This window comes from Balaenoptera ricei, chromosome 5 (genome assembly GCF_028023285.1).
Source record: "Balaenoptera ricei isolate mBalRic1 chromosome 5, mBalRic1.hap2, whole genome shotgun sequence".
Lineage (NCBI taxonomy): Eukaryota > Metazoa > Chordata > Mammalia > Artiodactyla > Balaenopteridae > Balaenoptera > Balaenoptera ricei.
In genome coordinates, this window is record NC_082643.1 from 75,529,755 (window position 1) to 75,544,790 (window position 15,036).

The following is a 15,036-nucleotide window of genomic DNA, read 5'->3' on the forward strand; positions in this document are numbered from 1 at the left end:
ATGATTAATTCACCCCACTGTCACCAGAAGATAGATATGTGATCATCTCATGGTTGAAATATTATGGCTAGTGTTTGTGTGTGTGTGTGTGTTTGCTTTTCTATATTTTCAGATGAGCATGTGTTATCTTCATACTTAATAAATAAAGCATAGTTATTCCTCAGATTTTTTCAAGTTATATTTATACAGGTTTAATTTACATACAATAAATTTCACCCTTTTAATGCCACAGATTGAGGAATTTTGACAAACATGTACAGGGCTCCTTGTATTTTTAAGTAACTTGCTTGAATCAGATCTTCTGACCCAAATCCAGTGCTCTTTCCACTACATTAAAATACTTTAAAAAATTACCCCCAAACTTTAACTCATTTCTGTTTGCACTTTATAATACATCATACCATTTTTTTGCCTTGAAAAATTAATTACTATAATAAACGCCTCCATAGAACTGCATGTGGGAGGACATCATCAGACAGGCCCTTTGTTATGTGAAACAATGGAATTGAGAGAAAATAATTTTGGGTAGGGAGAAAGCAGAGACCAGACAGGAAATCAAGACACCATGAACCTGAAATCTGCTTTAGTGAATGTTAATGACTAACCTTTTTTTTCTGGATAACATTTGACCCATCTTAAAAGTATAGGAAGCCAAAACTTCATATATTTAAAATAATGCCACTTTAGGAGTGATAACTTCCAACTCACTCCTGGTTTCCTTCTGTCCACCTGCCACAGATCATTTTGGGGCTCTAAGGGAGCTCTGGGAGAAATGAGAAGCAGAGACAAGCAGCTAGACAGGCACGCACAATAAGAGCAACATTGACGCGTAAGAAAAACGAGCTGCTGGCGTCCAGCTGACACAGCATGGTGAGCCTGGACCCAGGAAGATGGATATGGTATGAGATCAGCCACCCAGATGACGGATGATATTCCTATAGCTGTGAGGACATTGTCCCCAGCTAGACGGGCAACAGCTTGTAGTCTGGCTTAGAAATCAGATCTCCCTCAACCCAAATAAATTAATTAATACCCACCCCTCTGAATTAAATAGCCCTGTCTGCCTGCCCAGCTTCTGTCAGCGTTCTTTCTTCCTTAATGCTTGTGTCTTCTCTGAGCTTTCCAACTGCCATCAGAGCTGCCAAGCAGGCAGTTCCTGTTCTTCAATTCAGTTTTATCATGTCAAGAGATTGCAATCAAGCCTTAATAACACTCTGCAGCCTGGGAGACATTAGCCGTCCCTAAAGCCCAGCTAACTTTTTGTTACAGGCATCTGCTTAAGATAGATCAAAGTCTGCCCAGGCTCAGCCAGCACTGCACACACACTCCAAAGGAGTATCAATTAGGGGGCACAGAAAATGGACTAGCATTTCTATGTTTATTCCTTCCTCAGGTTTCTAATTCCTATCAGAAATATGCAAAGATCATCAAGTGATGATCTATAATCTAAAAGATGACCAAGGACACCTTGAGAAGCATTTCTACTAAGCTGTCCAGGTGGCACTCAACCCATCAGAAATCTATGAGAATAAGATTTTGCATTCGTTTAGTGCTTTAGTTTCCACTGGCTCTCACATGCTGTGTCTTACACATCAGATCAAAGAAATAGCATCTGAAGAAGCTGATTTTGCAAAATGATCACCCAAATAGCTTCTTAGTGAGAGAAAATTTTAATGTTGGCAGCCAAAGAGGTCAGCTACTCCATCAGTAATTATTTGCAAACTCAGACATCTATTACCGGAAGCACAGTAAATTCTATATGCATAGTACAGCAAACTCGAGCTTTAAAAATACACAGGTTTAAAATCGAACGCCTAAAAGGTATATTTGTGTTGCAGGAAAATGTATAAAGACATCAGTTTCTCTTTTGTTGTCACTGCTTTGGGAAACTGTAAGCAAAGCCCACCTCTCCATTTTCCAATCACCAAATGAGTCCTCACAATTCTTATATAATTCAAGAGGGGCATACCCCAAAACAATAGTCCAACTGAAGTTTTGTCTACCCAAAACTGGGGGTTCTGAGCAATAGATTTTATGATTTAGAAACTTTCTAGTCAGCGTATCATCCTCAAAGCATTAGTATCACATGGCTTGAGAACTTGTTAGAAATGCAGTCCCTCAGACCCCACCCAGAGCTACTGACTCAGAATCTGCCTTTTAACAAGATCCCCAGGGGATTCCAAAGCACATCCAAGTTTGAGAAGTGCTGCTTTGGAACAAGTAAAACAGAATATTTTTTATATTTATATAGAATATTTCTTACACCCATACCATATGGAATAAATCCACATCTGTCAAATTTGGATGCTTCATGAACCTTAGCTCAAAGAAATACACAATTTTTCAGCTAGTATAGATAAACAGTGTGGATTAACCCAATCACTTTATGAGGAAGAGAAGGAAAACAGGCTTCTTCACCCTTGATAACTACTCTAGAAAGGTAACGAAGGCATTCATTGGACTTCTAGGGTGGCAAATAGTCCCAGTGTGCCTGGAAGAAAGAGGGGTTCCCTGGGGCCAGGGACTTTCAGTGCTAAAACAGGGACAGTCCTAGACTAAAAGGGACGGCTGACTTGACGATATCTCTCCAAATGTTTGTTTTCCTACAAATCTTAAGGGATTATTCTTTAAATTTATATGCCCATACCTTAAAAAAAATTTACAGATTATAACCACTCCTTCTCACATTACCTAAGATCAGAACAGATCTTATACTAGAACCAATACCCCCATGTGTTGGACTTATTTTTCTTCTGGAAATTTTCAAAGGAACTCCAGGGGAGCATGGAAATAGGCCAACACAGCCTCCTATGGCATGGAAGCTTGGGACGAGGGAAGGCAGACTACAATATTGGGGTAAGCTGTGAAGATTCGGGAGTGAGCACAGACACACCAGAAGAGAAAAAAAAAGCATAAAAACAAACTTCTAGCTAGCTTCTCAATTTGGCTTAATACCAGCTATAACAAGCCTGTCAATTTGCCTATTGTACCAGGTCCCCTCCTTAGAGAGTGTGCATTGAACCTACCCCTGGCCTCAGAGGACCTCTGACCCAAGCCTGATAGATAGGCATATCTCTCTAGGGAACTTCTAACTAGCAGGCAGAGCTTTTCACTAGTGTTTGTGGCCACTGGAATTTAGGGGCATTCTTGGGGTGGTCATTTTTCACCATATGCATGAAGACACTGAGAAAGCTGTTAATAAAGACAGGGAAAGAGTAAATATAGATACCCAGAGGAAAACAAAAGCAGAGTTTTGGGGTCAGGGGTGGCGGCATGACAGAGACAGAGAGATAGGCTTTGCTTCCTGGTCTCACTCCCACTACTGCTTCTGATTCAGTTGCAGGAGAATGCAGTTTCCCAGCTTATTTGCCTCCAGATATCTCTTGGTGGGCTTGGTAGAACCTCACTGGGAAACAGTGCTGGCTTCTGCCTTTCGGCTTGCGGAAGCCTCCTGTTTCACATTCAGACCACAGCAATGTCCTAGCAGGTCCTCCCATCCAGGCGCCCTCTGAGTTGACAATTTTGCCCACTTCCCTTTTCAACTTCTAACCTCACAGTGCCATCTTAGTATTCACGAGTTTGGGTACTGGGGTCTCACTCTCAGGTTCAAATGCCCCAGCACTGGGTCAGTGCTCTGCAGGATTAGGGGATTCTGGAGGTTCTACAAATCCCTCTGCAGCTGTATGTTCTAGCCTGAAAGCTCTCCAAAGAAAGAACCAGTTAGTGTACCTTTTACAAGATCCAGCAGTCAGGCAGGCACAGGGGAAGTACCAATGACCCAGAAGCCAACTGCCTAGTGTTAAAATGCTAGCTCTGAATCAGGGTGTGTGACTTTGGTAACATTTTATAACTTCCCTTTCTTTGCCTGTAAAACCTTAGGTCTAACCAGATGAAACTGTCATTTCTGTAGGTCAAAATGATAGAGTATAAATAACTTCATATGGATAAACTTAACAGTAGTATACCTGTCTCACAGTTGAGTAAAGATCTGAGTTTTGGGGGGGTTTTTTTTTTGGCTGTGTTGGGTCTTCGTTGCTGCATGCGGGCTTTCTCTAGTTGTGGCGAGCAGGGGCTACTCTTCGTTGCAATGCGCGGACTTATTGCGGTGGCTTCTCTTATTGCAGAGCACGGGCTCTAGGTGCACCGCCTTCAGCAGTTGTGGTGCTTGGGCTCAGTAGTTGTGGCTCACAGGCTCTAGAGCGCAGGCTCAGCCGTTGTGGCGCACGGGCTTAGTTGCTCCGTGGCACGTGGGATCTTCCCGGACCAGGGCTCGAACCCGTGTCCCCTGCATTAGCAGGCGGATTCTTAACCACTGTGCCACCAGGGAAGTCCCAAGATTTGAATTTTTAAAACAGTGTTTTTAAGTATCTGGCCTCAATGAGTAACAGCTATTAATCTCAATGTGCTGTCGCTGCTGTTATCCAGCACAGTATCTTTGTTTCCATAGGTACTTTATGATGAGGAGAAGGAGGAGGAGCTAATACAGCATAAGTGGTCCAACCTCCTCAAGCTGCTAGGCTCCCCGGCTTACTAACCCCAGAGTGTAGTTTTTTGACAGCATATGACCTTACTGAGCTGAGCAGGGCGCATGGAGAACAGGTGGCAATAAGAAGACAGCTGCAGGGCGCTCAAGGAACTGAACTGTGACAGCCCACAGAAGCAGGGTGAGCGCCCAAGCTCTATGAGGACACCTGGAAGCAGAGGCCCCTGTGTGAGGCAAAGGGCGCACCCAGAAAAGAGAGGCAGCAGTTTATCCTACAGCAGCCATCTGGCTTTGGTTGCACCAAGTCTCCAGACAGAAAGGACTTCTCAAAATAGAGCCACAAATTGAGTCCAGCCTTCTACAAAGCAACCTCACCATAACGCCATCTTCCTGAGACCATAGTGTGGAAAGGGCTCCCAACTCACAAGCAATGCTTCTGCTCCAACACTGACAGTCACCTGTATCAGGGGTCAGGCTCCGACGGGACAGGTCAGCCGGTCCTGACACTGCTGGTCTTTGAGGTATCATTCCTAGAGTAGGCAATGCCATCGTGCACTCCTCTCCTAGTTTTAAAAATTCTAAAATTATACATGCCCATGACCCAAGTCTTCAGAATGGTCAAGCATTCCCTCTTCCTGAACCACCCTCCACATACTCAGTGAAGGGCTTGGCCAATGGTATTTAGCAGGCATATTTTCAAATTGTTTGCCGTGGCCATGCCCCTATACAGAGTGTCTGTTCCAGCAGCTCTACCAAGTGGGCAGAAGGTCATACGACCCTGTTCATTGGCTGGCCCAGTCACATTACCTGGAATTAGAACACAACAGTTCTAGGAGCTTCCAGCAGAGAAGGTGGAGAAAGCAGCCCCCTGGATTCCTGGGGATTTCCAGCTCTTGCCTCCTCAAGAGGCCTGGCATAATGTCCTGCCACGTATACCTTTAGTTAAGCCACCTGTTTACTTTATGTTGCTTATAACCAACAACCCCGAGTCTCTGGGGGAATTCACCAAAATTGTCTCTTCTCGTTACTACAAAATACCATCCAGGCCAAAACTCCCAGGTGCTCACTTCCCTGGAACCCAAAATTCCAAAAATCTTTAACTCTCTGGATCTGATTTGTATATAGTTGGGCTTTAGGAAAATGGAGCATTTGAATGAAAATATATTGATGGTTCAAAGCCACTTGATGACTTTTCTTTATTTCCAAATGCCCACTAGGCATTTTCAATAAAATGTAATTCTGTTACTTAAGTGTAAAATATCTAAAATAGAACTTCATTACTCCTATTCTCCTCTTGCTAATCATCTCCACTTCTGCTGATAGCGCTCCTCTTTTTAAAAGATTTCTACTCTTCTCAACCCTTTCCCCTTCCTTTGTCTCTCTCTACATAGTCTCCAAATCCATAAGTACTGCTTGTGCTCCCTTTGAAACATACCTCAGGTCTGTCCTTTCTCCTCATTCTCAAGAGTCTTCACTTAAGCCCAAGTTCTAGTGTGAAAAGAAAACTGCACTCAGAATCGGCAGGTCTGGGTTTCTTCCAAACTTCTCTACTAACTGCCTTTGGATCCTGTGTTTTTAAATGTAAAAAATATAAGCCAAAGAATTTGAATGGATGAGCCCAAGCACCCACCCCAACTAAAACAACTAGGTGGATGAATGATCATTTCTTATCCAATAAATTCACTCTGTTTAATAAAATTCTATGTGCACTTTACCCCATCAACGTGTTTCCATACAGCTATTTTTTCTTTCCTTTCTACCTTTTTGTTTACTTTCTTTTCATGTACCTCTTTCCCTATTCTCATTTCCTACTTTTATTTTTAAAATATCTTGTTTCAGCTTTCTCCACTTTTGATTTTTATGCGCTGGCACCTGGTGAGCACATGAATAAGTTCCAATTTTAGAAGGCACAGCTGTGCTTTTATGGGAAATGAAAAAGGACAAAACCCCTTCTTAACAACCTGGAGAGCGCATCTGGCTTTTTTGACTGTTGCTTTATGTTTCATTTTTCACAGGAGTACATAACATTCTCATATCAACAAAGCACCAGTGGTCCTGAGTGCAATCCCTTGTTGCAAAAGCAGGTAAAGATAAATAACCTGGCTTGCACATTTCAATATTTTATGAATGGACTCTAGCCTCAGGGAACTATTTCAGAACCAAATCTAGGCCATAACTCAGTCAGTGATTCACTGCATATGGTTATTTAGAAGTCTGAGTTTCTTCAGCTCCATCAATGATCCCTAACTGCATCACACCCCAAATCTCCTTTTGCAGCAAATATTTTAATACCCCTTTTACTGTCCTGGAATAAAATACATAGTCACTATAATCCATCTATACAGAAATAATGCATTCATTCTACAGTTTCTTCTCCATAATTCTAAAGACCAACAAGCTCTGAAATCTGAAAACTTTTACCAAATTTTGGCACCTAACCTCATATGCCTGCATCCCCTGACCTGAACTAATGAGAGTAAATTTCTATTTATCCCACCTATTATGAATATTTCCTAGAGCAAAATCAATGTGTTTGGTTACAGGGGCTCTCCCATATCCACCAAGTGTGTTATATGCTATCAGGTGTATGTACTTCATTGGCTTCCTAAAATCTGAAAAAGACTGAAAACACTCCTGGCTAAGAGATTCAGAAAATGACTTCTGGAACTATATGTAACCTACCTTCACACAAAAACTCAATATAACACTCTAACTCTAGCATGAAGAAGAAATAAAAGGATGTTAACTGATAAGAAACCACACATACTTCATTATGTAAGCCCTTAGACCTGACACAGTAGAAGATGTGTTGAAGTGGTCTGGTGCCTGCACCAGGACATGGAAGCATCCATCACTGGTATGACACACACACATGCAAACTGGCAGGGCGTCCTGTCAACCACTCAAATGCACAACCAACACAGTTTCATAATTTTCTGAAACGATGAATAATTTTTGAGAAATTTCCAAACAAAGCAAAATACCCTACTCTTCTCAATTTACACATCAGTTGCATTTCCTGGAAAATAAACTGCATATTAAAATTGCATTAAAAACCCCTGTGTTCACATGTCAGCTGGAGTTCATTTCCAGGCTAAGATAATTTGAAATGTGCACAGGATATGTATACATTTGTTTGGCAGGGCTCTCCCACACATGGTAAGGCAACTAGAATCCCTGGATCCATCTTTATTAAATGACAGTAGAGAGCCATCCCCAAATGTTTAACAACCCCAAAACACTCCCTCACAATTTCTAGAATGCCTCCCAGCGGGGAGTACTTCCTTTCCTAAGAACCACTGAACTAATTTATCTTCAGTTTCTCCCAAACCACACTAGTATTATGGGGATTTGGAAAATAGATGGAATAGGGACTGAATCCTAACCCAGGCCCTTCTAATACTCTAGAATTCTCAGATACCTCCCTTCCCAGCTAGTCCCATCTAAATAGGAATCCTGATCTCATGGATGTTAATTCTGTCTGTGGGTCTGCATATTACCCCACTCCTTCCCCAAGACACTTGTACCGTTAATTTTTCAACTGTTCATTCAACCCATGTGATTGAGCAAATGTCATGTCAAACAGCAGGGATTCAAAGTTTCTTAACTCCTGCCCTCAAAGAATTTCCAGTATAGTCTGACAAGCAGTACAACAGAGATAAATGAAGTACAGAGGAATACGGACAGAAAGGATGCTTAGTCTCCAATGTAGAAGGTCAGAGAGAGGTTCTGCAAAAAAATTAGTAATAGTTACTGCTCTTACAATTCCCAAGAATGTTGAAGAAAAGCCTTTATGCAATAAAGTCAAATAGAAATAATTGCTTGCACATTTAAAGAAAAAAAATTTACTCCTAGTTTCATCCTCAGTGGAAATAAAACTGGATAGCAGTCCACTCATTTAAAAACATGGTTTTTAGCACACCTGTAAATACAGGTTTATTGAATAACTATAAAATATCATATAATTCTAAAGTCATTATTTTTATTATTTTTTTCCCAAACTAGGCTTTAGATTAGAAAATCTACCCAAATATTTCCTTTTCAAGAGTTCTTAACAATCCACAGATGCTTCCTGGGTTTTCCTCACTTTCTTTATAAAAAGGAGATATATATATACATATATATATATATACATATATATATATATGTATATATATATATATGTATATCTATATATATATACACACATATACATATATACATATATATATGTATAATAGCTACAATTCAGAGCATGGGTATCCAAAAGCACTACCTGGGTGCTTCCCTGGTGGCACAGTGGTTAAGAATCCACCTGCCAATGCAGGGGACACGGGTTCAGGCCCTGGTCCGGGAAGATCCCACAGGCCGCGGAGCAACTAAGCCCGTGCGCCACAACTACTAAGCCTGTGCTCTAGAGCCCGCAAGCCACAACTACGGAGCCCGAGTGCCACAACTACTGAAGCCCACGTGCCTAGAGCCCATGCTCTGCAACAAGAGAAGCCACTGCAATGAGAAGCCCGTGCACCGCAACGAAGAGTAGTCCCTGCTTGTTGCAACCAGAGAAAAGCCTGCGGGCAGCAACGAAGACCCAACGCAGCCAAAAATAAATAAATAAAATAATATAAATTTATAAAAAAAAAAATTTTTCAGAAACACTATTTATCTGAAGGCATGATTTCACCACTTCTTTTGACTGTCTACTCAGTTTTAAAACAAAGTGAGAGGGCAAACAAAAAGCTCAGTGGTGGTAACTTGCTGTTCAAAAAATAGAATTAATTCTTTAAATAGAAATGTTTCTGCAAATTCTTTTGCTATTTTGCAAATAATATCATAACTGTAACATGAAACTGAGAAGTTGCTTTTCATACTTGTAAAGTACAAAAGCATATTCCATTGTCACGGTCTATCTAGTTGGTTTAGATTGTTTACTGCCTTGAATGCCAAAATATCTTGCTTTTTCATCTGTGAACTACATTTTTCTTAATTTCTCAGAAACCAAATTTTGTCATTTTACATTGTGAAGTCTAACTGAAAATAAGAATTCAGATACTTAGAAAGTGTAATTTGAAGTGAGAAACTCATTTTAGCTTATATTGGTGTACTTCCTACTGAATAGTCTCCATTTTGGATGCTTCATAAATAATAGATAACAATGATAAAAGTAACATTTACTAAGTATTTCCTATGTGCCAAAAAATGCTCCATACATTACCTCTTCTAGTCTTTAAAATAATCGTATGAAATATGTAATATTGTCCCCATTTTACTGAGAAAACTGAGGTTTGGAGACACTAAATACCTTACTCATTAAGGCAGAGCTGGGATTCAAATGCAAATCTGGTTGAACCTTGCATTCCATGTTATAGACATCACGGTATCAGAACGGAAAGACCAACTCATTGGTGTTCCTTTCATTCACTCTTCTGGCTGAAATTGGGTTCCTGCTTCCATGTCCAGAAAATGCAAAAGCCTTCTTATCCTTAAAGTTTCATCATTCTATGACTGTACTCCCCACAGGCTCTGCACAGTAGAAAGGTTTCACTCAAATATCTCTTAAGAACCTTTTAGAAGCAACAAGTGGGAGGAAAAAAAAAAAAAAAAAGGTCCCCAGAGGGTAGGATAAACTCACATAACCAGTGATAGATCTTTCACGAGCTGGATGTCAAAATGTTATAAAACCAAAAATTAAATACTGCACAACAGTGACTCATGTTTTACAATTGATGTAGCTGGTTTCATATGCCATCATCTCCCAACAACTATAATTTTTCTTCTGTTTCTGGGACATGTGTAACTATTTAAAGAACCTGAAAACAGCATTTGGCTGAACCCATAATGTATAGACTCAATTGTGAGAATGGGCCGTGGGCCATGCTCACAGAATGTCAGAACTAAGAAAGAAACTTGGAGATAACGTTTAGTTTCATCAATTTCACCAGTTCTCAAAGGAGAGAATCAGGGTGGACACATGGATAGTTAGGGACTTCACCCAAACGAAGACTGGCTTCCAGCGGAGACAATGTTCCATTACCACTGTTCCATGCTACCAAGTCTCAATAATGCCTAAGAGATCAGATTCACACTCTTGGGTTGAGTTTTAAGTTCACTTTCTTTACTGTTATGCTCTGTACATTGTTAAACATACTGCCACCTGAGGCTATAAGTATTGTTTTGGATCCTCTTTCCTATGAGTTTCTCCTGATAAGTGCTGATCACCTGCTTCTCCATTATTTTCCCTGCTATTCCACACCTGTTGGGCTCCAAGCCCCCGGCTTTACAAATTTACTTCGGCATTTATCTTCTTCCCCTCTCAAATTTCAACGCGAAGCCTTTTATGTGCTTTTATTTGGAATGACAGGAATGAAAGGGAAGCCTGATAGAGGCCAGGGGAAAGGTTAAGACCAAAGAACAGTGTCAGAATTCAGGCAGGCTCAAACAAGGGACAAGGAAACAGACCAAGAGGAGTAATCCATAACCAGAAGAGTGTGGCAAACTCACCTTCCATTCAGATGAGTGCCTGAATTCACTGGGTGGTAGGGAAGTTGGGGCATGGCAGCAGCAGAGTCCAGATAGGGGTCACTTTCAGTGCAAGGCGAAGGTGAGGTGGGTGAGGGGACTGGGTCAGGGTTGTGAGTTATCATTCTCTGGGAACAGACGCCATCACCTCCCCAAGTAAACGTGAGACAGTTTTCAGCCATGGATGGTAAAGAGAGAGCTAGCAAAAGAGCTAGGTCAGAACTGGGCAGATTGTCAGAGACCCATCAGAGTATGTAAGGGTTCAGGACTAAGGGCCAGTGCCAGCAGGACCTGATGCAATGAGACAGACAGGTAGAAACCCAGCCATTTGGAGGGGACCAACAATGCAGATACTAAGGAAAGGCTGTAGCTCAGTGCCTCGTGGGGCTAGCATTGGTTTCGTGGCTTTTGGCAGCACAACTTGTCTTCTCTTCTACTGCTTGACAGATTGGAGTCTCCTACTTTAGTCTCTACTGTGTCAGAAAATGAGTGAGACCTCAGTTCCCAAAGCTGAGCTAGAGAAAACTGAAGCTGACCCAGGCCATGTGTATCATGCAGAATGACGTCAGAGGAGACAAAGAAATTGATAGTAAAGGGAAACATGAGAGCAGAACTAATATTGCAGTAATAACTACGGAAGCAGACTTGCCGTCCATTAAAAAACATCTTTGAAACTGCGGCAAAGCCTGCTCTGGGAAGTTTCCTTCTCCATGAAACAGGCACCGAAGGCTAGCTTCCTGGACCTTGACCAGCTCAGGACCCACACACTCCAAGGCTGTAAAATGTAACTCCCTGTGATTCACTTTGGAATTACTCCCTGGAGTATCCAGCAGAGCCTGACACCCTGAGAGGAATATTCCCATGAAGTTTTGGCGTTACCGCCTCCATCTACATACAGCTAAGTCCCTAGTCTTTTTTTTTTTTTTTTTTTTAACATCTTTATTGGAGTATAATTGCTTTACAATGGTGTGTTAGTTTCTGCTTTATAATAAAGTGAATCAGTTATACATATACATATGTTCCCATATCTCTTCCCTCTTGCGTCTCCCTCCCTCCCACCCTCCCTATCCCACCCCTCTAGGTGGTCACAAAGCACCGAGCTGATCTCCCTGTGCTATGCGGCTGCTTCCTACTAGCTAGCTATTTTACATTTGGTAGTGTATATATGTCCATGCCACTCTCTCACTTTGTCACATCTTACCCTTCCCCCTCCCCATATCCTCAAGTCCATTCTCTAGTAGGTCTGTGTCTTTATTCCTGTCTTGCCACTAGGTTCTTCATGACCTTTTTTTTTTTCTTCTTGGAATCCATATATATGCGTTAGCATACTGTATTTGTTTTTCTCTTTCTGACTTACTTCACTCTGTATGACAGACTCTAACTCCATCCACCTCACTACAAATAACTCCATTTTGTTTCTTTTTATGGCTGAGTAATATTCCATTGTATATACGTGCCACATCTTCTTTATCCATTCATCTGATGATGGACACTTAGGTTGCTTCCATGTCCTGGCTATTGTAAATAGTCCCTAGTCTTAAGCACCCTACAATTCATGACGGCTTGGGGAGCAGCAGGCTTCTTACTACATGTGCTGCAGTTCACAAGCAAAGCCAGCTTTTAAGTAGTGAAAGCCATTTTATGCCAGGATCATCTTCACTATACTTCCTCATATTACAAAGAAAGATTATAACTTTCCTAAGGAAAAGACATTAAAATAAAAATAAAATTAAAGGTGTGTTTTTAAAGCTCTCTCCCTTTTTGTTGGTAGGCACAAAAATAAAAGGCAGTTTGCTGTAGTGAAGGAAAAAGATACCACTAAGAATCACATTTTTTTTTTTAGAACTTTAACAAATTCTGAAATTCTTATCTTGTACTTATTCAAATATAGGGCAGGTTTCTACACATGCTCAAAAGGTTACATTTATAGTTTCTGAGAGAACAGAAACATTTTAGGATGCTGGTTTTACAAACCAGTTGATAATAAACATCGTAAGCCATGTAACTAAAAAAGATCCACATGTGATCTGGATTTTTTTTTTTTCAATCATCTTCCCTGGCTGTTTTGTGCAGGCCCTGCCTGGGAGGGATATCAGTAAGGTTCTAGTGAGGAGAACAGAAACAATTCTAGGTTTTTCAAAGAGAGGAAATTTAATTGAGGGGATTGGATACACAGACGGTAGATGAGGTAAGAGAGAAAACCAGGGGTGATGAGGTAACTCAGAAATGAGTAACTGAGTATTCCATTTCTCTGTTTTTGCGTATCAAAGTACCTCAAACTTCAGTAGCTCAAAGCAATCATTTTTTTTTTTAATCATTATCTTTCACAGTTCTAGGATCTGGGGGCGGGGGGTCCTCGGTTAGGTGGCTCTCACTTGGATACCTTCATGCAGTTATAGTCAGATGGTGACGGAGCTTAGAGTCATCTTGAAATCTTACTTGCTCACACGTGTGATAGTTGATGCTGGCTGTTGGCTGGGACGTCAGCAAGGGCTGTTGGCTAGAACACCCACATAGAGCTTCTCCATGTGGCCTGGCCTTCCTTAACAACATAACAGTCTCAGACTTCTTATTGATGGCTCAGACTTCAATGGCAAGTAATCCAAGAGAAAGGTTAGAAAATCCATCCCCTTACGACTGACACTCAAACATCACTTAGTGTCACTTCTGCCATATCCTGTTGGTTGATTAGTCAGTAAGTTTGGTCTAGATATAAGCGAAGAAGACATAGGTCCCATCTCTTAGTGGGAGGAATGTCAGAGAATTTGTGAACATGTTTAAAAACCACCAGACAGAGGAAGGAGTTACCATCCCTCTGTCGGGGAGAACAGAAAGAGTTAATATTACAAGGATCAAGGACTGTGGAGTCAGAGCCATAAAGACCAGTGCTGGAGGTATGTGCTGGAATCACAAAGAGAGATGGAAGGGGAATCTAGGTCTTGCCATTCCAGGCCCAGTGATCCCACAGAAACAGTCCTAATTATTCCATCATACATATTGGTTCTTGTTGCCCGCATCTTATATAACTATGGCTGATTTGACAAAGTACTGACTGGTACACTAGTAAATTGATGAGTAGATTACTGATTTTTGTTATGACAGTATTTTTCCATGAACAGCTCTATGAAAACAGGCTATCTGCTTTGTAGAAAATAAATCTTTAGGAGTTTGATACATGGCAGCCTCTTTGATAAGTCAGGATCATTAGAAAAAGCAACTGTGCCAAATTAAAATAAACTAAGAGACATAATAACCAAATGCAATGTGTGGTCTTGACTTAGAAAAATCAACTGTAAAGGACATTTTTTTAGCCAATTGTGGAAATTTGAATATGATCTGGGTATTAGATGAGATAAAAATTTACTGAACAGGCAAGATGAGGATCATTGACTAAGAAAAGCAGCTTATGAAACAGGATGTACAATATTAATATGTACTAAGGTATTAATGGTGATGATCCCTAAGGGAGTGGGAATGTAATGTTTGTTTTTATTTTATTTTGCTCGTTTTGTGTTCTAATTTTCTATAATACATGTGCATTATTTCTGTAACTATAAAAAAGTTATTCTACTAAAAACCTTTAAAAAAATTATGACATACTGGTGGGCTCACAATCACATAGAAACTGTCTCTCAGATTTACAATTTCAGAAATGCAATGTCAGACTGAGAAACAAATTTATTTTCATGGACCCTGAATCCAGACAGAAGCCAGAGATAGAGATATAACCCCTTATGGGAATCAACATACTTTCTCTTGGATTTAAAAAGATATTAGTGATTCTGAACAAAGCACTAAGGAAAAGGAAATTAAAGAGTCTCCTTCTAAATTAATTTCCTTTCTCTTGTCTCAGCACATGAAAATATCCAAGTCTCTCCATCTTAAACTAAACATGACGCTCCCCATGGTTCTATCCTTGATATTCTTCTTTTTATTTTTGTTTTATATATTTCTACAAAGCAGACCATCATCTATAGTGATGACTCCCAGATACATATCTTCATTCCTGATTGCTCCCCTAAGAATAGATAAATGTTTCCACTGGAATTCCCATG

At 40.6% G+C, this 15,036-nt stretch overlaps 1 protein-coding gene across 9 annotated transcripts in view; it reads right to left on the reverse strand.

Moving 5' to 3' along the window:
• The window catches only part of GRXCR1 (glutaredoxin and cysteine rich domain containing 1), a 339,725-nt gene that overhangs the window by 149,952 nt on the left and 174,737 nt on the right, over nt 1-15,036 (reverse strand). The gene's annotated exons all lie outside the window — the stretch shown is intronic.